The sequence below is a fragment of the Eublepharis macularius genome, chromosome 10, assembly GCF_028583425.1.
Source record: "Eublepharis macularius isolate TG4126 chromosome 10, MPM_Emac_v1.0, whole genome shotgun sequence".
Lineage (NCBI taxonomy): Eukaryota > Metazoa > Chordata > Lepidosauria > Squamata > Eublepharidae > Eublepharis > Eublepharis macularius.
In genome coordinates, this window is record NC_072799.1 from 53,559,834 (window position 1) to 53,587,090 (window position 27,257).

The 27,257-nt window shown below is 43.7% G+C and overlaps 1 protein-coding gene across 4 annotated transcripts in view; it reads left to right on the forward strand.

The window, feature by feature from the left end:
* The first annotated feature begins 21,559 nt into the window (after positions 1 to 21,559).
* Positions 21,560 to 27,257, forward strand: part of SMAD1 (SMAD family member 1) — a 46,366-nt gene continuing 40,668 nt past the window's right edge. For all 4 annotated transcript variants that reach the window (XM_054989547.1, XM_054989545.1, XM_054989548.1 and 1 more), the window contains exon 1: positions 21,560 to 21,862. The gene's annotated coding sequence lies outside the window, so the exon portion shown is untranslated. The remainder of the gene's footprint in view (positions 21,863 to 27,257) is intronic.

Consider the following 27,257-nt stretch of genomic DNA (forward strand, 5'->3'; position numbering starts at 1 on the left):
AGCAGTCAGAAAGCATCCAAAGTCCACACAAACATTAAAGAGAAATGTAGGTGGCTTTCTTTTGATAACAAGCACTTACGATGAATCATGTGAGCTCCACTAGCAAAAGGTAATTTTGTAATAAATGGCATTGTGGCAGCTGAAAGACCAATTGACCTGTCTCTAATTTGATTACAGCCCACAAACCAGTTATTCCTCTGTTAGGAGGAAAAGAAATAGCAGGTACCTGACTTGCTTCCCAAGGAAAGCACAAGATAAGACACAACAATTTATGCCAACTATCTGTGTGCTTGCATCTGTGCCACTGTAGCACTTGTTCACCCTGCACTTATGTAAATAAACAGACAGTTACAAAACCCTTATTTATTCTCAGTCCTCTGAGGCAGCGGAAATGTGCCTCGTCAAGGCTGCCCTGTGCTTCTTACTGTTTGGGGAATAAGCATGACCCAATAGTCTGTGAGTGTGAACCAGATAGGGAAATGTTACATACCCAAAGAGACTTTAGGAATATGGCTAAAGCTAAATGAATAAAGCATCTGACTGTGTTACATCTCAGAGTAACTAGAAATTGTACTGTCTGGGTATGGTTAAAATTAATGCAATGGTCATTTTATTATTTATTTAATTCATTCATTTATACCCCACCTTTTTCTCCACTTGGAACTCAAAGTAGCTTACATCATTCTCCTCTCCTCAATTTTAGCTTCACAACTACCCTGTGAGGTAGGTAAAGCTGAGAGTGTGTGACTGGCCCAAGGTCACCCAGCAAACTTCCATGGCAGTGTGGTTTTTAACCTGGGTCTCACAGATCGTAGTCCAACACTTTAACCAGTACACTGTAGTGACTCGATTCTCACACTGTTTCTGTGTAAGTGATAATCCTGGGACCATGGATCCCTGTGCAAATCCCTATCCCTCCCCCCTCCCCCTTTATCAATGGACTATTTACATATGATTTATATTACATCACCATAGCCATGGTATTTTTTTAAAAAACAAGCACCACTCTGCTAACAACAACAACTGATTTATATACTGCCCTTCAGGGCAACTTAACGCCCACTCAGAGTGGTTTACAAAGTGTGTTATTATTATCCTCACAACAATCACCCTGTTTGGTGGGTGGGGCTGAGAGAGCTCTGAGAGAGCTGTCACTGACCCAAGGTCACCCAGCTGACTACAAGTGGAGGAGTGGGGAATCAAACCGAGTTCTCCAGATTAGAGTCTTACCGCTCTTAACCACTACATCAAACATTGATTATGTTGATGTTTTTGGAAGCCCAATCTCTGCTAAGAATGACAACCTTGTCCTATGAGTTCTTGCTGCATTTCAGAGTCTGTCTTTATTTATGCTAATCAGTTGAGGAAACCAGTCTTTGACACTGATGTGTCATGTGTTTCTAGACTGTAGGGGCCAGACAGGTAAATGACCCGCCCTTCCTAGAATTGTCTTCAAATCCATGGGAACTGTCCATTTGGCAAAAACAAGCACTATCATTATCTGATAGTATAAAGATGGTTTGTTTTTCTGTTCAATATAATCCCCACCCGCAGTCAATTAATGCCCTTAACGCAATGGCCCAGATCTTCTGTTGTGACATAGCTCTGTCAGCCCTAGATCTGGAACAGCATTCAAAAGTGACGCAGCATGAGAAGGACCAGCAGCTGAATCGTGGCCATCATTTCCTGCCATCCTCATGGCTTTCCCCTCAATGTCTCCCATCTAAGTGCCGATCTGATCTGACCTGCATAGCTTGAAATATGATGAGCTCACTTTCTCCAGCGGGGTAAATGCAGGCTATAAATCTGAGTTATGTCCCTCCTGTTGGCTACTTGGACAAGTCTATATTATTGTTGTATTTAATGAGTGCTGAAACACTCTCTCTGTGCTTTATTGCTGCCTGATGTGAGAGTGTCTGCAAGCAGATTTGCTATATGAGGCAAATTTATATAATAGATGTTAGAAAGGCTACAAGTGGCATTTCATATATCAAACCAGTATGTAACGCAAACACAGGCTACTCAAAGCCACATATTTATAAGCTTTTGTAAGTGGGAGACTACAAGGACTTGCTGGGGGCATCTCATTTCCCCCTCCCCCATATTTCCCTGAAAGCTTCTAAAGCCTCTCCCCTTTTCCTGCTTCCTTCTCTCCTTCCCACCTACCCACCAACTACCTTTATCTGCCCCTTGTCTTCAGCTTTCTCTTCTTCCTTTCCCCTGTCAGCCTCTGCCTGGGAAACTGTGTGGTGCCAGCCACTGGGACAGGCCCAGTTATCCTTTTCTCCTTCCCATCCACCACCAACCAACTCCTTATCTGTCCCCTATCTTCAGCTATATTTATTATTTATTTACTTAATTTATACTCTGACTTTTTCTACAATAGGCTGAAAGTAGCTTACATCATTCTGTTGTTATCTTTTTTATCCTCAAAATGGCCCTGTGAGGTAGGTTAGGCTGAGAGTCAGTTTGATGTAGTGGTTAAGAGTGGTGAGACTGTAATCTGGAGAACCGGGTTTGATTACCCACTCCTCTACTTGAAGCCAGCTGGGTGATCTTGGGTCAGTCACAGCTCTTTGGAGCTCTTTTAGCCCCACCCACCTCACAAGGTGATTGTTGTGAGGATAATAAGAACATACTTTATAAACTGCTCTGAGTGGGCGTTAAGTTGTCCTGAAGGGTGGTATATAAATTGAATGTTGTTGTTGTTGTTGTTGTTGTTGTATGTGTAACTGGCCTAAGGTCACCCAGCAAGCTTCCATGGCAGAATAGGGATTCAAACCTAGGTCTCTCAGTCCTAGGGTTGCCAGGCCCCCTTAACCTCCCAGCGGGGGATTGGGGCCTGGCACTTATTGGGGGGGTGTGGGAAGTGACATCATCACGTGGCCCCTGGGAGCACGCCCATGCTCCGCAGGGGCCCGGATTGAGGACGCTGCGGAGTGTGGATGTGCTCCTGCCCTCCACAGCGGCCCAAAATGCGCCCGTTTCAGCCCAGATTGGGCTCGTTTTGGGCCTGTTTTGGAGCGAATCAGGCCCGTTTTGAGCCGCTGCGGAGTGTGGGAGCTCTCCTGCACTCTGCAGAGGCCCAAAATGGGCCCGATCTGTGCCAAAATGGGCCCAATCTGGGCTGAAACGGGTGCGTTTTGGGCCACTGTGGAGGGCAGGAGCACTCCTGCACTCCGCAGTGGCCCCAATCCAGGCCTGATCTGGGCCAAAATGGGCCCAATCCAGGCGACTGCAGCTCATGGGAGCGTGCAGTGCCGCAGGGGAGTGTGCATGGAAGATGCGCTCTCTCGCGGGCCAGGTAAGCAGGGGCGGGGTGTGGGGTGTGGGGACGAGGGTCTGGCATCCCTACTCAGTCCCAGTCTGAAACTCTAACCATTACACCACATTGGCTTTCATGGGGTGGTGACTGTTGAACAGTAAAAAGCAGGCAAACCTGGTTGAGTCTAGTGCAAATCAGATGGTAGCAAGTAATTGATGACTGCTGCCAGGCCAGGCCCTAATGGGTCTTCCCTCAAAGGCCAAGCAATCCTGAAAAGGGCTTTCCCCCCTGTCTTTTATAGACAGAAATCAAGACTTGAAGGCTGGTAATGCTATTGTGGTTGCCTAGCAACAGACAGAACAGCCACTGAGAGGGCATTTGTTCTTTTGGCAGGACTATCCCCATTTTTTAAAAAAAAGGTTTAAGATTTTTCTGTGAACTGGGTGCTTTTTGGTCCCAGTCTCCAGCTTCAAGTATCCACAGATGGGGCAGTGTTGACAAATATATTGATTTCATATTTTTCTTTTTTTGAATCATGGTTGCAAGATAACTTTGTATGTTTCCCTTGTCCATTATTTCTCTTTATATCTTTTTTAAAAATAAAAGCATTGTCCTAGATGCAAGAAATCACGAGAAGAATTCTAATAGAGGCATTAGAGGTATGAAAGCTTGGAAGAAAAAACCCTGAACTTTTTGAGGGGGGAAAAAACTTCTCCCCATTTTTTTCTGAGGCCTTCCCTCCAGTCAGTCCAGTCCTCTTGGCAATCCTAAGGGGAAGGGGCAGGTTCATCACCCATCCAACTGTGTTCCAGAATGCAGCTCATCTTATTTTTGTCTGATAGTTTTCAAAACAAACAAAACCTATGCACCCCTATCTGCATAGTTTCACCCCAACTTGGTTTCATTTTATGGTCACACTATACTATGACAAAGAGATGGCATTCAGGAATTGACTTTTTGATACATGCTTGTGACACACAGGACTGGCTCCAGCTCCACCTCTCCTGAGAAAAAGCCAATGGGAGTGGGCAGAATGCTAGGCCAATGGGTGTGAGTGTCCGCTGGAGGGAAAAGGAGGTTCTTGGGAGCTGCTAGGCTTTGACTCTGCTGAGGGAGGGTAGCAGAGACATAGCTGATTAGAAACCTATTTTGTTACTTTGAAACATTCTCTGTTTAACTCAGATTTGTTTTTTACTCCTATATCCCATCTTGTAAATAAAGGGTTTTTTTGTTTTGTTTAACCCTGGCTGGCTTGAAATCATTGACTAAGGGGGGGAAAATACCACACACATACACAAATGCTCTGATCACATTAAATGGGTCGAGTTTAAATTGTGGCAGCATATATATAGGGAAAGTAACCTCTTATGTTTCCTTTTCCCCAGTAGTCCTGGGCTGTAACTGGGTGAGGGGAAGTACCAGGGGCAGCAGCAGGGTTTCTGGCACCTGAGGCTGTCTCTATGCACGTGCGCACAGAGTGCATGTACGCACGCACCCCAGAATTCATGATGACGTCACTGTGTGTGACGTCATCACACAGCAAGCCAGCCCCATTGGCTGGCGGGCAGCTGGGACGGCGCGCGGAGGCTGCCTGCGCTCCCAGTTGGGCACGGTGGGTGGCTGGGGAGGTTCTGCACGCCACCCCAGACACCTGCTGTGCCTGGCCCACGGCTGCTGTGCCTGGCTGGGGGCGTGTGTTGGCGGTGGTGGCAGTGGCATGGGGCAGGAGGGCTGGCAGGCTGCAGCAGCTGTGGGCCAGGCATACCAGCTCCATGGTGCGCACCCCCTCTGGCGCCCCCTTCAGCACCTCAGCGCTCGAGGTGGGGGCTGGACCTGCCTCAATGGGTGTGCTAGGCCTGGGAAGTACATATAGGGAACTGGCTGCGTGTCTGGTGGAGCCTCTGGAAGAGGATAGAGGGGATCCTGTGAAGATAGGATCAGGGCTCTCTGTTTGCTGTTGTGGAGACTAGACAGGTGGTGTGTGGTGGTGACTCAGCCTTTACCTGCCTGGGTGGCAAGGAGTGTAAAAGGCTTATGTGTGAGGGATCACGGCCGTCATAGTGCTGTTACATCTGTATTCAGATAAGTCATTATCTGGTGACTCTGATGATCACAAGGAGCTCCGCCATCCCAATTTTTCCATGCCTAATAAACAGCACATGACAGTCTTGATAATGAAAATCACAGACCACACCCTGCATACTCTGTCTGCTTCAAAGTCTTGGGGAGCTTTGGATTGTAGGCATAATATAAACCAATTTTCCAATGTTTCCTAGAAGGTAATTTCACAGTATTATGGAAGGCAATTACAACAACAATCTGTTTGTCACCCTTATCACTTATAAACTGCCATTCAAGGATCTAATAACAGCTTGTTATGTGAGCCTGTGAAATCTGTAAATGCTTTCTACCTATGGTGAATAACCGTTTCTAAGATATTCTGCTTGTACAGATTTCACCAGGACATTTCCACCCCAAGGCCTCTGAAGGACTGGAGTTGATGGACTGCATATTTAATTTCCATATAAGAAATCAAGTTAGATTAGATACATTCAGGACAGCTAATGAGGACTGATGAAGGTTCCGTGTGTTAGTATTGCTATCAATATTCTGTATCATTCAGCTAATCCATATAAGAAGCAGGTTACACATGAAACATATAAAAGGTGCAGGATTGTGTACATCAGAAATCTCCTTTCTAGCTGCTGGTTAAGTCTCTGTGAAGTTTAGTTCACACATTTCCTCAGGACTTTTTGTATCAAGGATCGTTGAAAGAGATGGTGCAGATATTGGGTGTGCATACACAAATATGTGAACTGGCCCGTTGCCAAACAATGAAGTTTGAAAGTGCCAAGTGAGTTATAAAGTAACTTTAATTTTGTGCTTGCCCTATGTTGAAACAAACTTTAATATACAACTCTGCATTTATTTTAACGAGATGTAACTGGGACAGAGCTTGTAAGAAATGGGAAAGTATAATTAATATGTCAAAGCAGGCTCATACTAAGGAGGATGTCTTCCAAGATACAAATAAAAACCGTGTTAATCCAGTTATGTAAATGCCTCTAACTGGAAGGGTTAGAAAGAAATTATTTATTTTCAGCAGGTCTAAAAAAATTTCACATAATCATCCAGCTAACTCACTAGAGCCCAAGGAAAAAATGGTACGGGACACAAATTAGACTTTTAGCAAAACTGTTTCTTGAGGTGCAGCATCTGAAACAGTCCTACTAAATAGATTTCATACGTTAAACCAGACAATTTAGGCTAGCATATAATAGATAACCTGATACCCTAGATTCCTAATTTCTATATTAGCAACCATTACTGGATAAAATTCTTTCATCCAAATTTCAGTGGTGATGACAGGCAGTAAAGAAAATTACAGGCAAGCCCCCCCCCCCCGCCCTCATCAAACTTTTAATTTATAACCTTAAGGTCTTAGCTCCCAGGTAATAAATTTGGCTCTAAATCTCATCAGAGTATAAGCAACAACGTCAGATGAATGTTCAGCCCAAGCAAACACTTCTTTGGCATCTACATATACAATTACTGCAGAAGGATTATCTATTTAGAAGATTGAAATTTATAAAAATATCAGAATGTATTACTATCTCTGGTGACTATGTGCTTGAATGATGACATAGGGCCCAGATCCTTTTACTCTTAGGATGGTCTACAAAGAGAACCACCTATCCCCAAAATTCTTTAACGGAATTCAATTCAATGGGTCTTTTGTACTTTATTGAAGCTTGCTGGTTTTACTAAAGAATATTATCTTAGGTGCCCTATCATTTCACTAAAGTTGTTTCACTTTGTCTTAAAACTTTGACTGTTCATCCTCATCATCACAATATTTGTTTACAGCTAAACTTTCCCCCAAAAGTCCTGTGAAGCAGGGTTGCTTGCTATTTTTTTTTCTGATAGACTATCTGTGCCTTTAAGAACTTCAAACCAGGCAGAAATCAGTAGGTAAAGCTTTTTGTGGTATGGAGATTCAGAGGGAAGGAAAGCTTCGCCTGCTTATTTTCCAGGTTTTCATGAGCCCTGGGGATTTCCCCAGACAAGATACCTGCCTTTTCCCCAGTAACAGAGTGTCACTCCATACTTCCATAATCTTCCATTTACTCTTCTTGCAGCCTCTTCAGCACCAAGCATTGATTATGGCTTGGATGAATGGGCTGTGCCACTACACATTGTCCAGCAGATGGCTGATCCTGCCAAATGCTGTTTCTAGACACTTTTTTTTGGTTGCTTTTATCTGTTAAAAGCACAAGAGTCTTTAAGGAAAGAGAAACCCTTCCAGTTTACCCTTCCCTTCTTTTTCAAAGATTGTAGACAGGTACAGTGGTCTGCAGAAAACTAAAACAAAAAGCTGTGGGATACCTTTTATTAAGATAAATAAAAATATTATAAAATGGTATGCAAACTTTTGAGTTCCACAGCACTCTTCATCAGGCTGGATGTTCAGCACAAAAGAGGGTAAAAGGAGACAGAGAGAAAGGAAAATAAATTGTTGCATCACGTAAAAGCCGCCAAGTCTGCAGATTGCAGTCTTAAAATAGAAGACAGGACTTAAAATGAAATTGTACAACTTTTGTTTTTGAATTTTTCCCATGGACTAACATAACTCCTTACAACCTTTGTCTGTTTTGAGAAATACTGAACTCAGCCATCAGCAAGAGGGATTCTTGAATTGTAGGAAGATGTGGTTTTCAAACAGGACTTTGTTTATGGGGCTGCTTGCCTTTCAGCCGTTAGATAATGTTATCCAATTTGGCTTCCATTGATTCTTTACCCAGTGCAATCTCCAACTTTGTTTAGATAATGACCACCACAGGTATTTTTTGCTGTCAGCCTAAAACGGGATCTGCATACTTTATTTAGTGCTAGATTGACATTTAATTAACTGCTGCCTTTTAGATTCACAATTTTTCTTTCTTTGTCCCAGTAGCATTTGATGTCCCTTGAAAACTTGTTTTGCATCCAGTGCCATCTAATTACTTAGGTCTTCTGAATTCCATTTTAGGAATACAACAAACTGCAGACTTGCAGATTTCCCAACATGCTCAGAAATAACAGAAATGTTCTTCTCTTCCCCATTTACAGTCATTTCATATCCATAACACACCATAGTTAGAAAAAAATTACACGGTGGTGTCCTATTTTTTGAATACCTGATGTCAACTTGAGCCCGCATGTTCAACACAGCACTTGCACTAAGCCATCTGGTCAATCTGTCTCTTGAAGAATCCTCCCGATATTCTATTTATTTAGGTGACTTATTTCACAACACCATCTGGGCTTTCTCCCAAAGTGGCTAACAACAATCACAAAAGCAATTCATACGTGAAAACATCACTGTAAAACCACCCATAGGGTATCATAAAATGAAATAGGGCACCATCCAGTGCTGAGTGAGGTCAGTCAGAGGCCTTCTGGAGCAGAAATGTCTCAAGTTTTCTCAAGGGTGCCTGTAGTGTCACTATTAGCCTCACTCCCTGAGTGAGTTGTATAGTCTCTGGAGGCAGCAACTGGAAAGGATCGTCCACAGTTCCCTGTTAATCTTGCAGTATCTCACAGAGATGTCTTACTCATTGATCTCAAGCAGGTTGATAAGGGAGAAGTTTCTTCAAGTACTTTGGACCCAAATTGATTAGAGTTGAATTGCAAACTGGAAGCTGGTGTAGCTGAAGAAGAACTGATGTTTTATGCCAGGCCCAGCCTAGCAACAAGAGGGAGACTGGGTAAGGTTGGGAGTCTTGGGACCATCAGTGATGGTGTGATATAATTTCCTAGAAAACTTAGAAATGATGTCATGCCTCTCTAGGAATTGCTGGACTCACATTGAAAGTGAGTTGAGAGGATTTCAGATACATTTAGTTTTCTAGAAACTATCTAAGACCCTTGTGGAAACCATCGATCAATTCAGTCTTCCTTCAGCATACTTTTCTATATGAATTTTCCTAAGTATTAAAATTGAAATTTTCTATCTCTAATTATTTGGTTTTCAGCGATACCTTGAACCCTCATATCTGCAAGACCTCCTCTCCTCTTATGCCTCACCAAGACAGCTTTGCTTATCTGAGCAGGGTCTTCTGCAGATACGACTGTTCAGGAGGTCATTTTTTAAATAAAGACTATAGGGCTATATTGTAACAGAATGGTTCAAGGGGGTGTTTTAATAAAGAGAATGGGACTGTGGACTACTGCATATAGTATGTATTATCTATTTGCTATGTGTATCATCTTGCTCTCACTGCATTTTCTACTTCTGCAATATCATTTCCTCCACTGTTCAACATATTATGCCTAATACTTATGTCATCCGCCCTGAGCCTGCTGATGTGGGGAGGGCGGAATATAAATAGAATTAATTAATTAATTAATTAATTAAATAAATAAAATCCCCCCCCTGTAATCCTAGCTAGTCCTATTGTATTGCTTATTAGATGCCCCATCTTATTGATTGCATTGACTTTAGGGTTGCCAGGTGACCTCCCCCCCCCAAAAAACTTTGGGGGCCCTGGCACTTACCCAACTTTTTTCTTCACATGTATACTCCTAACTCCAGTGAGATTATGTTACCATGTAACACTGGTGCCTGGGCAACCAGGAGGGCTGCTTCTATGGTCGCCAGGTCCCTATACCCTCCTGGCATAATGGGGGTGGGGGACCTGGCACTCACCTTGTGCTAGCGGTGTGCATTATTTTCATGTGAGTGCTTTGCATGCGCTTCAACAGCCGCTCAATGACATCACTTCTGGAAGTGACGTTGTTGCGCCGGCTACAGGAGTGCTCCCACACTCCATTCAGGGCCAATTCGGCTCATTTGGGGCCAAAATCAGCCCTAAACAAAGTAGCACAGCACTCCTGATGCCAGCACAATGATATCACTTCCAGGAATGATGTCATTGCCCCCCTGGGAGCGCACGTGCTGCACATGTTCCTTGGGTGCCTGCTGGTGGCAAGTGACCTCCAAGGGCTTGCCACCTCCCACTGATTGCTGGTGGATCGGCAGGCAAGGGTGCAAACCCACGGGAGTTTGCCTGCCACCAGTGGGCACCTGGGAACCCTATCTGCTTCCCCGACGTGCAGGAGGCTGAGCATGCAGGCTTGTTGGTTGGCCAGCCACCTGCCCAGTCACTTCCCCAATGCGTAGGTGGCCGGGCAGCAGACTGGAAGCAGGGGAGGGGAGGCAGAGGCAGAGGCAGCGCAGGAAGTCTTGCCGCCCCTGCTGCCAGCTCCTGAAGGCTAGCAGCCAGCTGCTCCTCCTCCACGCACAAAAATGCCAGCCATTTTTATGTCCAGTATTTTAACCATGTTTCCTCTAGACAGTTCAGTAAAAAAACTGGCCTGTCCAAGGGAAAATCAGACACCTGTCAACCCTAATTGACTTGTGTGTGTTATGTGCCGTCAAGTCGCCTCTGACCTATGGCAACCTCCAAAATTTCCTATCATTAACAGGCTTGCTCAGATCTTGCAAACTGGAGAACGTTGCTTCTTTTATTGAGTCAAGCCATCTCGTTTTAGGTCTTCCTCTTTTCCTACTGCCTTCTACTTTTCCAAGCATTATTGACTTTTTTAGAGAATCTTGTCTTCTCATAATGTGACCAAAGTACGATAGCCTCAGTTTTGTCATTTTAGCTTCTAGCGAGAATTCAGCCTTGATTTGATCTAGCACCCACTTATTTGTCTTTTTGGCCGTCCATGGTATCCGCAGAACTCTCCTCCAGCACCACATTTCAAATGAATGAGTGACTTACACTGTGTAATCTGCCACAAGTCTCAATGAGAAAGGTGAACTATAAATGATATAAATTAATAGATTTCAAAGGAGATGATCAAATCCCTAAACAAAGCCTCACAAGCATGCCAGCGTGAATTAGATTTTGCCCTGTATAACAGGAACACCAACTTTTTTTTCCTACAAAAGCTTCTGGATAAATTGAGCCAAACAAAACCAACTTTACAGGATGTTCTATCCAAACCAATTAGGAATCCAATTTACAAATTATAAAAATCTAAAAAAACATGTATATCTACTATTACCCTCAATATGTACTCTTGAGGGATGACTGCTGGCATAACTCCAGAAGCATACACCATCTTCAGTCAGTCACAGATTTTATAACCAAAACAAATGCTATATAGTTGGTACTTGGTTTGCCAGCCCACAGCTTGCGTCCAACAGGAGTCGGGGGTGGGGGGTGTTCGGTAATAGTATGATGTCACTTCCAGGGTAAACCCAGAAGTGATGTCACATCTGTCTAGGAATTGCCAGAAGCTCTATGGTTAAAAAAAAATCAGCAGTGATCTTTAACATTCTTTTCCTCCAACTGCTTGCTGGAGCAGAGCATCCCTTGCCCTTGGTGAGAACTGGCAAGCCTGGTTGGTACTTTAAAGCAAACAAAAAGTTGTTTAAAGAATGCTCTGCTTCATTCTTTACACTCACCTCACCCCAAGTAAATGACATGAGGTACTGCAAACGTGTTGAAAATGTCCTTGGATTATGAGAAATACAAAAAGAACCCAAGCAATTTTTTTTAAAAAATTGTAAGAACCATAGGTGCAATACCAGTGCAGGGAATAATGCCAGCAGTTCCTACACTAGGAAGTCATGTTTGTGTCTTTTGTGGCACACTCCAAAAGATAATCCACCTCCAGCTGGTTTTACACAATGCCCTAGTTATCTTCACTGTTACCTTTTGGATTTCTCTTGTTGCCTGTTTCCTCCTCAATAAGAGAAGTGCACACTGAAACAGACGGCTGTGTGGAAGTTATATAAGAAGGTTAATGTAGAATTTGGCATAACTGAAGAGAAAGAATTGGCATGTTTCTTTCTGAATGGATTAATGACAGGAAGGCATAGGGTGCGGGATACAGGAAATAAGCCCCAGGTAGAAAAAAATTCCTTTTTAAACCAATCAGATTTTCACTTTCCATGACTGAAAATAAAACTGCATGTTTGGCTCTGTGCCAACTTCCTTCACTGCTTCATATTCTATCAGCATGGCTTCCCCGCAACGGTAACTCCCAGAGTCCATTTCAAACACAGTTGCATTCTGAATGCAATCAGGCAAACAAATTTGCATAGTTCCAGCACTGTAAGTGAAATCAAAGCAAAATCATTTTTAGTTTCATTTTCCCTTTCCTGTGTCTCTCTGAAACCACTCCAGTTGCAACTGTTAAATGCATTCCTTTTCCTTACTCTTCCTCTCCTAAAAATTCCTCTAGCTACTTAAGAAAATTCACCCTTAAAGTTTCAATAGTTTCAGTCCTGCTTTGAGAATCATGCTATAAGCCCCCCCCCCCCACCATATACATACATTCATATGTAATTCCAGCTTAATGATCCTGGAGTAAGTCTACCACTGTCTTCTCCTTGTTTAAAATCACAGCTGCTAATGTCACTACATTCTGTTTTCAACTCATAAGCACCCTACTGAAAAACAAGTGGGACAAGTCCTTCCTTTTACCATTTTTACCGCTCATTTATTTAATTATATTTATATTACGCTCTTCCCGCAAGTGGACTCAGAGCGGAGCACAATATAAAAATAAAAACATAATAGCATAAAAATGTAAAATCACTAATAATACAATTCATTTAAAGTGGCAGTGCACACATTGCAACAACCTATCAGTAACCTGTGGAGCAAGGTGGCCAGCAGCTGGATGAACAGCAGGACCAGGGAACACATGCCCCCCCCCCCATGGCAGGAGGCTGATTGGAGGCCCACCTGTCTCAACCCCCATATGCCTGGTGGAACATCTCTGTCTTACAGGTCCAGCGGAAAGATAACAGGCCCGGCCGGATCCGAGTCTCCACAGACAGCGTTTGCCAAGATTGGTGCCAGGGCCAAAAAAGTCCTGGCTCTGGTTGAGGCAAGGCGGACCTCCTTGGGGCCAGGGACCACCAGTAGATGTTTGTCTGTTGAGCGGAACACCTTCCAAGGAACATATAAGTGAGAGGTGATCCCGCAGGTATTCTAGTCCCAGTTCGCTAAGGGTTTTAAAGTTTAAAACCAGAACCTTGAACCTAATCTGGAACTCCACGGGGAGCCAGTGCAGCTGTCACAAAATTGTGAGTGGAACGAAGTCCTGGTAAAAACACGTGCTGCTACATTCTGGACCATGTGATTATAAAAAGGAGGTTAAAATGTGCTGATAGGCAAGGAAACCATATAACCTATCTGCACTCACCCCCACCCCCATCGTGGCCCTACTTCAGTTTCCATTACACAGACAGGCTAATTTTACATCTAAATGATATTCCCAGAACCGTAGCAAATCTGACTTCTTCAATTTGCCTTGTCTCCTTTGTAGACATTTCTAAAGTGCTTGAAATTGTTTTAATTCAAAATAGACTTTTAAATTGTACATTTTAGGTCCTGTGTTTGGTTTTGTTTTTTCAGTAGCTGTTGGTGCTATGGTGCCCTGACCTGGATAGACCAGGACAGCCGGATCTTGTCAGATCTTAGTAACTAAGCAGGGTCAGCCTTGATTAGTATTTGGATGGGAGACTTCCAGCAAAGACCAGGGCTGCAGAGGCAGGCAATGGCAAACCACCTCGGTTAGACTCTTGTCATGAAAACCCCACCAGGGGTTGCCATAAGTCAACTCTGACTTGAGGGCTGGGTTTCATTTTGGTGCTGTGATATTTTATAAAGTTTTGTTGGTTAGTATGCTATGCTATTGTCTTTTTATTGTCTTTAACTATTTATGTGTTTTTTGCTTTGCACACTGTCATGGAATTAGTTGAAAAAAATATCCTATAGATTTTAATAACTAGCTTAACAAATTGAACAACATTGAGTAATCTTAATCACATATCTTTTCATTCTTCCTGCAAAGCGGAGCTTCATTTAATGATAGGCAATATCATGATAATGATATCATCCAATATTGTTTGCCAAAAAGAATATTTCTGACTAGTACTGAAGGAGCTGGTTACCTGTTTCTCCTGCCTTGTTTCCTCTGCTGTCCTGTCTAGAGCAGCCTGCCCGTGCATTATTTTTCTTCTTCTCCCTGTTTAGTGGCATGTGCTGTAGGGATCGCCAGGCTGTAATGGCCACCATCCTCTTTAATATCTGGAGTTATCTCTAGAATAAATAAACGAACAGTACTTATTTAGATTTATTTTAAATAGACAGTTGGATTAGGGATGGGGAGACAAATTCCCTCACTGCAGTGAATCTTACTGGCTGACCTTAAGCAAGTCATTTTCTTTCAGTCTATCTAACCCATGTTACAGGGTTGTTGTACACTGGCTGCCAGTTTATTTCCAAGGTCGATTAAGATGCCCATCATGGCCTACGACCTACATATCTAAAGGCCCATCTCCTCCCATATTAAGAGTCTGGGACTGGGAGTTTAGAAAAGAGAGGATCCAGAGGAAACATGATAGAGTTTTATAAAATTAGGCACAGGATAGAGAGTTGAGAGAAATTTTTCTCCCCCTTCCAAAAGACTAGAACTCAAAAGGTATCAAGTTGATGGGCACAGGCGTAGGCAGCTTTAAAAGGGGATGAGACAGATCCATGGAGGTCCATCAGTGTAGCTACTAAGCCATGCTAACTAAAGAGGATGTCTACATGCAGAGGCTGTAAACCTCTGAATATCAATGCCAGGAGGCAACATCAGGGGAAGGCCTCAGCTTTTCTGCCCTCTTGTTGGCCCTTCAGACTGGCTGGCCGGTATGTGACTTTGTGGAGCAGATGGCCACTGGTCTGCACCAACTGCATTCCTCAGGCTACCACTTATTAGCAGTTCCCCCATTTAAAGCAGCACACTTGGCAGTTAGGGTTGTCAACCAATGGCTGGCAGCTGCCAGGAGTTGGGGAAGTAAGAAGAGGGGTAAGGAAGCACACTGGGGAGCACCATCATTGCATGTGATGTGACATTGTGTATGACAACAGTGATTAATTTTTTTCCTTTCCACTGCTAAGGTTCCCAGGTTTCTATACCCTCCCAGCGGGAGGGGTGGGGGGGCTAGTACTTACCGGGAGTGTGCTATTCGTGCATGTGCTCCTGGTGCCAACGTGATGACAACATTTCCAGAAGTGACATCACGCTGGCTGCGGGAATGCTCCCATACTCCACACGTGGCTGATTCTTTGAGAATTGGCCTGTTTGGGGCCAATGAAGCTAGGGAGCACTCCTGCAGCTGGCACAGCTATGTCACTTCTGGAAGTCCGCTGGGAGCATGTATGCCGCGCGTGTTCCCAGGGTGCCTGCCAGTAGCAGGTGATTTCTGGGTACCCAAAACCAGGCAAGCAAGTCAACCACTAGGAGATTGCTTGCCACTGACGGGCACCTGGGATCCCTACCTGCCACTCAAAGAAGCAGCAGCAGGAAACTTGGGCTGTCAGTGGGAGGCATCCCTCCATAGCAGGAGACATGGCAACCCTACATCAATCAGAGCCCATGACTTCTCAATTGTTGCTCCCTGTGGAATGGGCTCCCTAAAGAGGTGAGGGGGACATCAACTTCAGAATGTTTAGGAAGCACTGCAAGGCAATTTTATTTGCCAGGGCTTTTCATGGAATGTTACAGCAAGTATCTCATGGGGGGGGGGGCGTTAAACTGTAATGTTTTAAATTATGGTTTGTAAGCTGCCTTAAGCTATGAGGAAAGGCAGGATGCAAATATTGTAATGAATGAGGGAAGAACCATGTATGCCATCCCACAAGCTTTGGAAGAAGAGAGGCATAGAAATGTGATAGATAAGTAACTGTTCTTTTGAACTGTTAGTTTGTTGTTGTGGACCTAGTCCTACTGGATTGTTTATTGGATGTCTTATACTGTCTGATTGCATTGCTTTATAATTTGTAATGTGCTTTGAGTCTTCTTTATCTCTAGGCTGCCTTCTTGAGAAGTAAGACTTTATTGACAGTAAAAGGAAAGCAGATATCCCCTAATTTTTTAAAGACATCGCCCCAAAGGCAACATGCCGTGACCTGGATAGCCCAGGATAGCCTGCACTCATTAGGGCCGTCGTCACACGGGCATCTCTTCCATTAAATTTACAGCATATAGCGTCCTACCTGTTATCGGCACAGTAACGTTTCTTTGGGTCACCTAACGGCTCTTCGCGCCACCAGCTGTCCACACCGAAGCACTCTGTTCTGTTCTCTCTAACCGCGCAGAAGCAGCTCCTCCCACTTTTTTTTTATTATTCTGGCGTTTAATTCCGCTATAACGGAATAACAGCATATAAACATTCCGTTAGAGCAAAACATTACGATCCTTGTTTTTCCAACTTTGAAATTATATAAATAGCCCTTTGCCCGCAGAAAACCTCCTGTCTGACGTGATCCCCGTCGCTGAAGACTCTGCCATGGTGATTGAGTCATTTTTACTTCAGCAGAAAGTTTGCATTGTGTTATGTCGTTATGGCGTTATAAGGACATAATAAAATAAAAAAAGGGGAGTCGCAGGAAGAAATGGATTCTGGGATTGAAGGGAGGGCATAGGACGTTGTGAGGCGAAATACATCGATGTGAGGCATTCACACTGAGGCACAAAATAGCGCGACTATCAAGCACAAAGCAGAAGAGAGAAAATCGCTACAGTGTTGGAATAAGGTGGGTGTTTGCCAGGAAATAGCGCCATTTTAGCGCTAAATAAAAGCCCGTGTGATGACGGCCTAGATCTTTGAAGCTGCTAAGCAGGGTTGGCCATGGTTAGAAGTAGTACTTGCATGGAACACCACAAAGAAGTCCAAGGTTGCTAGCTATACAGATGCAGGCAATGGCTAACCACCTCAGTTTGTCTCTTTTTTATTTATTTATTTTATTTATACCCCACTTTCTCCTCAATGGTGACCCAAGGTGGCTTGCATAATTCTCCTCTCCTCCAAGCATTGCCAACCTCCAGGTGGGCCCTGGAGATCTCCTGGAATTACAATTGATCTCCAGGCTACAGAGATCCATTTCCCTGGAGAAAATGGCTGCTTTGGAGCTTGGATTGTATGGCATTATAACCTACTGGGGTTCTTCTCATACCCCAAACTGTCCTCTCTACCTCCAAATCTCCAAGAAATTTTCGACCCAGAGTTGGCAAGCCTATCTCCTCCATTTTCCCCCATCCTCTGAGGTAGATTAGGCTGAGAGTGTGTGCACCGTCAGCCAGCAAGCTTTCATGGTGCCCAAGGCAGCCCAATTCAGGCTGAATTGGGCCGGAATTGGGCTGAATTTGGCCCCCTGTGGAGCACCAGAGTGCTCCCAGGGTGGCCTGTGGCCTGTGCAATAATGCCACTTCCTGGAAGTGGTTTCATCGCACAGGCTGGGAGCATGCACAAAGCGCGTACATGAGGAGAGATTGCCAGGTAAGTGCCAGGCCTCCCGCCCAGGGAGCAGGAGGCCTGGCAACCCTAAGTCAAATTGATGTTCATTAAAAACAGTTATGGACTTGGCCTCTGAAATGGGTGGATGTGGCCTTCTGTCCCATTTCAGAGGATGGAAGAAGCAGACGGACACAGAATGGAGGGGCAGCCCCAGTGCATTCAAGACCCCAGAAACAGGTGGTGAAGGAAGAGGGTGAAGGAAGTAGGAGACTGTGGTAGGTCCATGACAAAGGAAAGAACAACCCTGCTATGAATGCAGTTGGTGGCTGTGTCTTAGCAGCTGATCCAGAAGAGAGATGGCAAGATGGTTCTGGATTCAGAGCACTACCTGAATTGCTGCTCTGGCAAGGATCTACTAACAAGTAGGAAAGCAATATGTAGAACAGGAAATGGGCATGGCTTGGGGAGCTTTAAAGACAGAAACAGAGAAATCTGGTGTGTTATCAGAGCAGGGCTCATTTCGAGGGGGAACGTGCAGGAACACAGCTCTGGCAGTTCCCCAAAGAGGTCACATGTAAGGTGCCCCCCGCCCACCTGACTCTCGACCATTTTGGGCCCGTTTCGTCCTGGATTGGGGCCGAAACAGCCTGGATTGGGCCTCTGACAGGTGGTGGATCACTCTCCCGCTCAGCAGCGGCCGGATCCTGACCATTTTGGGCCCCTTTTCGGCCATTTTCAGCCCGCTTTTGCCATTTTGGGCCCAATTTCGGCCCTGAATGACCAGGATTGGGTCCAAAACAGCCAGGATAGGTGATGTCAGGGGTGTGGCATATGCAGACCAGTTGTTCTAATGACACATTTCCTGTGATGTCAAGGGGTGTGGCATATGCTAATGAGATATGCTAATGAGATGTGCTACTGAGTTCCTCTAGCTCTTTTTCTACAAAATGACCCCTGTATTAGAGTATAGAGATGAATTTATTCAAGATGTTTTCAGCCTCCTTTGGGGGACTTTGGTAACTGGATGGGGAGAAGTAGAAAGGGCCCCAGAGGGAATGACCATATAATTATGAGAGGATGGCTAAACAGCATTCAGCACATATAATTTGTTTGCCAAATTACTCTAATTATGACCTACAATTCACTTTAGTAATTCTGGACTGTACCATTTTACACTTCAAGGGCCCACAAAAATGAATATTCTGCTGTTTTTAAAAAATCCACACCAAATGATAGAATGTCAGGGAGAAGTCTAGGCCAGAATGTTTCTTGCTGACATCTTGCTTCCTATGTGGAGTATTCAGTTGTGTGAGCCACCAGTTGCAATCCAAAATGGAGCTTCCCAGACTCAGCTTCTTTTCTTGCTAGACTAGTTAAGAATGGAACCTGTGTTCCTTGAGTGTCAGTTGCTGGAGACAAAACGTGGGTAATGGCTATCTCCAGCATGCCCTGCCTAGGAGCTTGCCAGGGATGTTTGGTTGGCAATGGCTAGAAACAGAGTGCTGCAGTAAATGGATCTTTGTTAGCAAGATAATTCTTATTCGTATTAATTTGTATTAATTCTTTTCAGTTGCATCCTATCACCATAGATGGGCCCTTATGATATAGTTTTCAGATGTTGTTTATATTTCCCTTTACAATGCATCTGCATTTGATTGTCTGTTCCTGCCCATATCAGAAGCACATCTTGAATCCATATGTGCTGGGCTATTGCCAAGCTAAAAGCTGGCCCTAGGAATGCACAAGTGTGTGTTTCCTGTCATCTTCCTAGGCTCCCTTTGCCTTTAAGCATATATTTGATGATTGTGCAATTGCCCCATTTGTGAATAGGACAGCCTGCTGTATTTGAATATGACAGAGCTAAAGGGGATTAAAATCTTCCTTTGACCAGTTAAGCCCATGGACAATCACATCACTGTCTCTCAGAATCATCTCCCATAACTGCGTCAATAATAAGCAATGTGAGAATTGTAAAGGTCTTTTTGAGGACAAACCAATGCAGGTTACATAGCATTTTGCTATGCTGTCTGAGATTATTCATACCGATGATGTAGACTAAATGCGTTTCAGACAGGTAACTGTAAACTATTAGTGCAGACAGCTCTTTGCTTTGGAATGTCCACTTGTTGCCCTTGCAACAAATTTGGAAAAGACTCTCATGGCAGGGAGATTTATTATCTTGACTTAGCATCCAGTTAGATGGCTTTTCCAGCCCTAAGTAATGTCAACAAATGTCCAAGAAGGTCATTTCCAGAAGGCAACTTTTTGATATTTCTCTGTCTGAATCTGGGTTGATTGGAAGTTGCCTTGTTATTTGAATCTTAAAATGACTAATTTGTTTTAATTTTTTTTTTTAAAAAAACATGTGCTTGGGTATGGCAGGGTGTTATAGTTGACTGACTGTTAAGTTTCCTGCAAGGTTGTCATTCTAGGCTAAAGTTTTAAATGCATTTAATTCAGGATTTCTGTGGTATGTCTTTTTGATGCTTTCCTGCTGTTGTTTTCATACTTTGCTCTGCAGATGGTTAAAATGACCATCTTTTTTCCCCTCAAAGGCCTTACGCCTCTAATAAATCAGGTATAACTTCATTTATCATTGCATACCTATGCAACACCTATTGAATACTTGGTTGCAATTAGGCTGTTGAAGCAATGGGAAGGGGCACATCAAAAGCCATTAATTAGTCACACACAGCTTCATACCCTTGTCTGTGTGCTTAAATTTTAAATCCGAATCCTTGTTCATAGCTTAGATATACTAAGCTCAGCTCCGTATCATAGTTTGTTGTGGGAAATGTCATTATTTGAGGAAACGCTGTTGTAACAAACAGGTAACTTTGCACACATATAACATGTTTGTAAGAAACAGGTAATGTGGATGTCACACCTGCATCTTGAACACAAATACACTAATCCAGAGGACTAACCAACTTCATTGCATCTGATGAAGAGAGCTGTGGTTCTCAAAAGCTTATGCCTCAATGAAGGTGGTTAGTCTTAAAGGTGCTACTTTTTACTAAATCACCAATGTGAGCAACTGTCCAGACGTGAACTTCTGTACCTTTTTGTTGATTCCACAAGTTATATTTTCTGTGAGAAACAGTGGGTAACATGGGTGTTTCCTACAACAAATGTAATGTCGTAAACTATCCTAAATAACATGAAGGCAGTTTTGGGTAGGAAGCCGTGTTCGTCTGCAGGATTTCAGTCCAGTGGCATCCTAGAGACCAACAAGATTTCCAGTCAAAGAGCAAGATCTGGGTAAAACACCACCTTAAAGACCAACTAGATCATGGCTACTCACCCCAATCTAGATTTTCAAGGTATGAGTTTTTGAAAGTCAAAGCTCCCTTCGTCAGATTTTCAGTCGTATCCAGTACCTGATATCTGAAGAAGAGAGTTTTGACTCTCAGAAGCTTATGCGCTGAAAATCTTGTTGGTCTCTAAGGTGCCATTGGACTCAAATCTTGCTGTTCTGAATAACAACGTGGTCTTTCTTAACTCAAGAGTAGTAGGGACAGCGTACAAAATAGCCCTTGAATGATATGTACATACAATTAAGGTGTGCCCTCCATCCCATTTTTGCAAACTTCTCTCTCACCTAGGCACTTTTTAAAGGCTGATAAATGTGTCGAGGATCAGGGCCTATACATTGCGGTCCACGAGCCATTTAAAACCAAAAAATGGGGGCGCAGTCTCTCTCCTAACCAGCTACAAATCTGCCCCGGAGCTGCAAATCAACGGCCTGCTGCCTCAGCCGTGTCAAAGCTGGAGGGAATGGGAAGCGACAACATGAAAGTCTTCCCGGGGCTGTTCCGACCGTCGGCAAATGGCTCCTGACAAAGTTCCAAACCTCACCGCCCGCCGCTCGTCCGCGCCGGAGAAGGCGAGCCTCCTCGGGGCGGGTTGGGCGAGAGAAAGGAGGCAGGGAGCTACCCAGCCCGGCCAGCCGTGCCTTCCTCCAGCGAGCGGGGGCGGGCACTTGGAGAGGATCCCTGAGGCGGCCGAGCGGGAGAGCCGTGTGAGCGAGCGAGTGTGTGTGTGTGTGTATATGTTGTGTATTGGCAGTGGGGTAAGTGGAGGCTGGGTGGCTCCGACTCTCTGACGCCAGCGAGACCAGATCAATCCAGGCGCAGCGGCGGAGGGAGCGCAGGGGCTGCTTGGCCGCGGCAGCGAGGAGGGGGGAAGCCCACCGAGAGGAGGAGGAGGAGGAGGAGGAGGAGGCGCCCGCTAATCCGCCCGGCAGCTGCCTCGGGCGCCTCGTCCGCACGCTCGTTCTCTCCCCCCTCGCTCGCCAGCGGCAACCGGTAAGAACTTCGCTTTGCTCCCTTCCCAGACAGCGCGATCAGCCGCCCGCCCGCCCGCCCGCGGGAACTTCCCTCCCTTCATGCCTCGGCTCCGCCGCTCGTTTTAGGTCCCGGTTTCGGCTTTTGGCGGGTCGGTTTTCTTTTCCTCTCCGTCGCCCCCTCGAGAGTTATGGCTTGGGGCGGGGAGAGCTTTGCGAGGCTTTGTGTGGGGGGAATGAGAGGGGGGGAGAGAGAGGGTTTCTTCTCCCATCATGATGGCGGCTGTGGTGGAGCTGAAGGCAGAAGCAGCTGTGCGGCTTTGTTGCCTTATAAAGTTTGGGATATGCGGAGTTCTTTGTTTCTCCTCAGGAGGAAGGGAAACAACCCCGCCGAGCGTATCTTTTGCCCCCTCCTCCGAAATATAACCAAACAACATGCCTGTTTCCCGCTTCGTGGGTTCTCCAAGCGCCCTGGCCCCTTTTGTGTTCAAAGCCAAGTAAGAAAAACTTGCCACGGTTCTCTCCCCACCCCCCACCCCCGGACAGGATAAGGCCAATGCGAATTTACTTGAGTAGTGAAGGGAAACAATCGCGCTGCTCTTTTGAGGCCTTTCGGATTTCTTGTTTTGTTCCCGTCGCCTACGAATCCAGGCTCTCGCCCCCCACCCCCTTTTACAGTTTATGTGGCTGCTCTTTTGAAATGTTAGTTTAGTCGTGAATGATCCGCCTGCTTATTGATAGTGAAGTGGGAGTCTTCCCTCTGAAACAGTTGATTCTTTCCTACTAGCTCCGTGGATGGGAATTGGTGGGAAGAGCCGTGACAAACCAGGGACAGCAATTTATGGCCTTTTGTTAATAGTTGATGAAGCTGTGTGTGGGCTGGTTTAGCAGTTCTCAATACAGTGTATGAATATGAATGACTGCTTTAATTTGAGGAGTGGCTTCATGCTTGAGGAACAACTCACTCGTCTTTTATTGGAACTAAAAAAGTTTCTTTCTAGAGAGACAATTTTGTGAATGCTTTGTTTTATTTTTTCCTGTGTTTTCACTGTAGTAAGAGTTGCTTGGAGTTTAATTGAAGGGATGATCTGTAATCTCCAGGAAAAGAAGTTTTCAGTGGGAAACGCATTATCCTGATTTGGGGGGAGGCACACACAAATTTACCATGTGTCATTCCTAAATATTAAGGCCAAATTCAAAAGCTGAAAAGAGCCATTCTTAAATTAATGTGCATCCCAAGGGTATACTTGAATTATAGCTAGATAAATGCAAAAATCTATTTAAACAACACTTGCTAAGCACAATCCAGTCTTCCCCACTTTTCTTGAAATTGTTGTGTCCTTGTATCTCCATTTAAATATTGACACTTAACCGACAGCAAAGAATCTAATTCCCAGCATCTGATGTTTGGCTGCTGGGAAATAACAAAACAGTGTGAAAATAGATTTTAATATTTCATGTAGTTACTACTTTACATTTATTGCCTTGTCCTAAAAGAAACACTTGCAGTCTCAAATATATAGAGGGGAGATGTCTGTTGAGGACTGACAGGCAACTTTGTTTAGCATGATTATTTGATTGAAGAGCTTTTGGAATCTGTGTTCTTGGACTCTCTGTTCTCAAGGCATACAAGGTCTTCACAGGACTTCAAAAAGCCTTACAATGCTTCCTAGCCACCTCCCCAGATAAGATCACATCAGTTCAAGGCCAGATTGGGTTACAAGGATAGTGATTTGTCCTTGCATTAATTCTGACCCTTTCACCTCCTCCCCCAGTATGTAATCAAATACAATTCTCTTCTGCAGTGTTCGCCTCCACTTTTTAAATGTGTACCCTTGAAGTTCTGATGACTCATATTCTTTTGAGGAGTGTTTTGGTAGATTCTAGAGAATAACTCTAATGGTGACAAAACTCTGTGGTTGAAGATGTGTATGTTTGAAGTGTTTTATCACATTGCCCCTCTAGTTCAGTTCATATGCATTGCCACCATTCTCAAGTTATGCTTTTAATAATAACACCCCCCCTACAGCTAGGTTGGGAGAAGATCATTCCCTCACCTACCCACTTTGAATGGTGGCCAGTATTGCACTGTGACTTTACTTGGATGTTATCTTGCAGATACTTTCAAGCATGCCCCACCAACATTTTGTTCACAGTTCCCTCCTAGGATGCTCCAGTAAAATTGACAAATGCAGGTGTAGTGACTCACATGTATGCCTTCTTTCAAGGGAGAAACCCCAATACCACCACCACCACCCCTTCTAGCATCAATAGGGGAAGGGATGGACAGGTGAAATTTCTTCCTAGAATTTTAGAAACTGATGAAGCTTTCCTCTCACATTTCTTAGTAGGCAGAAGAGTTTAAAATGTGAAAACCATCCCAAATGTATGTAGCTGTTGAGGGAAATGGTAGGTCAAGGTCAAAAAATGCACTTTGGATACCAGGCATCTTTTCTGCAGTGAATTAAGCCCAGGAAGACTGAGATGCAGTTGCAAATTCACTTTGTTGTATAGCCTTAGTTTAAAGAGCTTAACAGAAGTGCGTTTGAAAATGCATTTTTGTCTTTCAGACATGCATACCAATAGATAGTGAGCCTCGGATGTACTTTAAGTAGCACCTGTGATATCTGTCTTGTTTTCAGAACGAAGGCATGAGCCTTAAGTGATGATGACTATTGCTAAACGAATCTCTCACTGCATTCCTGCTTAATGTATGTAAACAGAAGGCAAGATCAGCCTAGGGAGTAAGTAAGCTTGAATTAAGCTGTGTTGGCAATGCAGTAGCCACTACTGTCAAGTATAAGTGGTATCTCTTGGTGTGTAATCCTGCAAGGCTAATGGAGGCACCATCTAGGCTTTATAAATAATGTAAGCTTTGTATAATGCGAGTTCCCTAGAGACTGCAGAGAGCATCATTACTAGCCTTTCCAACCTGCTGTAGATCTCAAATTGACTTACAGCACTGCAATGCAAAATGATACATCAGGATGACATGAGGGGTCAGCCTGTGAGCTTGTTAGTTCAGTCATCATAATTAAATATATGATGAAAGCAAGTATTTGAACCACTTCACCATATTCTTCCTTTGTGGATAATACAGATGTGATTGGCAGAAAGTAAATCTGAAGGAGAGCATTGCCTGTCTCCCAATTAAGCATTGTTTCACTAGTTCTCAAAACTTAAATTAAAAAAAAAGAGAGTGAATAGGAGTAAAGAACATTGCCAACCAAAGGCAAACATATCCTTACATGATGCATTATACTGTTAATAAACATATCTAAAGCAAAGTAATACCTGAGAAATCCCAGATCTTGCAAGGGACTACGGAATTCTTAGTGTCACTTGGCATTTTATGACATTTAAGAGATGGCCTTGGGCGGGGATCATTTACCTCACAAAGTTGATATGTAGCTGAAGTGGGTTTTTTTTAAAGGTCCTTAGAGTAAGGATGGGGAACAGATGTAACTCATCTCCTAATGAAAACCACTTTGTCACCAAATAAACATTCTCAATTAATTCATCTTACGAATACAACAGATTTCTTGACAACTGTGGTGGCATCGACAAGATCCTGCTCCAAGTGTGAATGTTTTTAAGTTGGAAAATTTTGGGCACAATGGGCCAATCAGGCTTTCTGCTAAGCAAATAAGTGTAAATTGTAGCAGTGTTGTACCGCTACAAATTAGATTGATTAAGGAGTAGAAAATGGTAAGCTTGATTGGTAAAATATTACTGGAATGTTCAGGGCCTTTACGTTCAGTTTAATTAGGCTATGTGCCTTTCCAAGTTGAACTCAAGCAGAAAGCAATGACACTGAAGGATGAGCTATAAAAATGATCAGTGGAAGACAAATCTTAATTGATGAAATGATCTTGTACAAGTCTTTCTAGAAAGTATACGCCCAAATATGATTCCAAATCAGCTGCTGAGTTGAAGGAAAGAGAAAGCTGTTTAACCAAGCTTCTTTTCAGAAGATGCTTCCATCTGCTAAGCTGTAAAATCCAAGGCATACTGTGAAACCTACAATAAGCAAGTATTTTCTTAGCAAATAGTTCAAGGACTGCAATAAGGAAAATGAATTACTCATGATTAATAGCGCTTAGAATGTTGACAAAATAGAATTTCTCTGGAAAAGATTGAGTTGAAAAATGAAGTGCAATATTTAAGTATTGATTAATTAAAAGTAAAGCTCTATTAAGAAAAACCTCCATGCTACACAATTAATGCAAGTTTATATACAATCTTAATACACTTCTGTACAGGATCAGATGGTGCTTACGGAGACTGACAGCAAACCTTGCAAGAGACCATTATGGAGAAGTCTCAGTCGACATATCTGTAAGCTATAGCTGCATAATTATCTTGATACTCAAACTTGGTACAAAACAGTGGATAAAAGTATGGTTGACTATTAATATAAGAATCTGTTCCAGTATGTACTTTGACTTTCTTGAGGCTGCTTAGTGCTTCTCTGTTTTGCTCACTATCAGTGAAAAGGTGCACTGTAAATGAGGGTGCTTACAAACGTACCTTAGAACAGAATTTAATGCAATTCAGTGGAAGCTCGAGCTCTGTCTGTCTTCAGGTTACAGCCATACTTCCAATTCAACCCTGATCTAGGCCCTTGGTTTTCCCCCTCCTCCTATGCTTCAGGTATGCTGTCTGTTTTTTACTGATTTTTTAAGTGTCGTAATTGTACAACCAGCATCTCCCTTTTTAGAAGACAGATGCTGAAGGGAAAGTTCTTGGCAAAAATATGGAGCTTTTTAACTAATCAGCATTCTGTGTAGTTGGGCTTTGGGGTAAACTTGTTAGAATTGTTCCCCCCTGATCCTGGAAAAAAGATCATTGTGAATTAACATAGTGGTCCAGTTTTGTTCACCTGCTGAGAAGGCAATGCTTCCTTAGTAATGCAGTAAGTTATAAACAAAACGTTTTGCTTATGCTGCTCTGAATGCCTCAAATAATGTGATTTGTATGTTATACCATAGCGCCTGTGCCAGATATGTGAAGCTAAATCCAGGCAAGATTGGAGGAAATGATGGCTGGCAGGCCAGTTCTTTTCCTGTTTTAGGTGGGTTGCATCTAGAACACCCCTGTAAATATTTATCTGAGTGTTAAAGCACCTGCAGTGCCATCACTTGGGGTGCTGAAAAAGTTACACTTTGCATACTCTCTGGATTTATAAGCCCCTAATTAAGTTGAGCTTGATCTCTCTGAATCACGTATCAGGCGTATGCAGAAGTGTGAATACAGAGGTGGTGGTGGTGGTGGTTGCCCAACAGCTGAAACCTCCCTCTACATGAATGTTTTTGATGGCATAGGAAGACTATTTTTGTTGGCTTGACACTTGGTGCACAATATTAAGTATTAACTTCAGTCTGCTAAGTTTCAGAACTTTAAACGTTTGGTAGGCT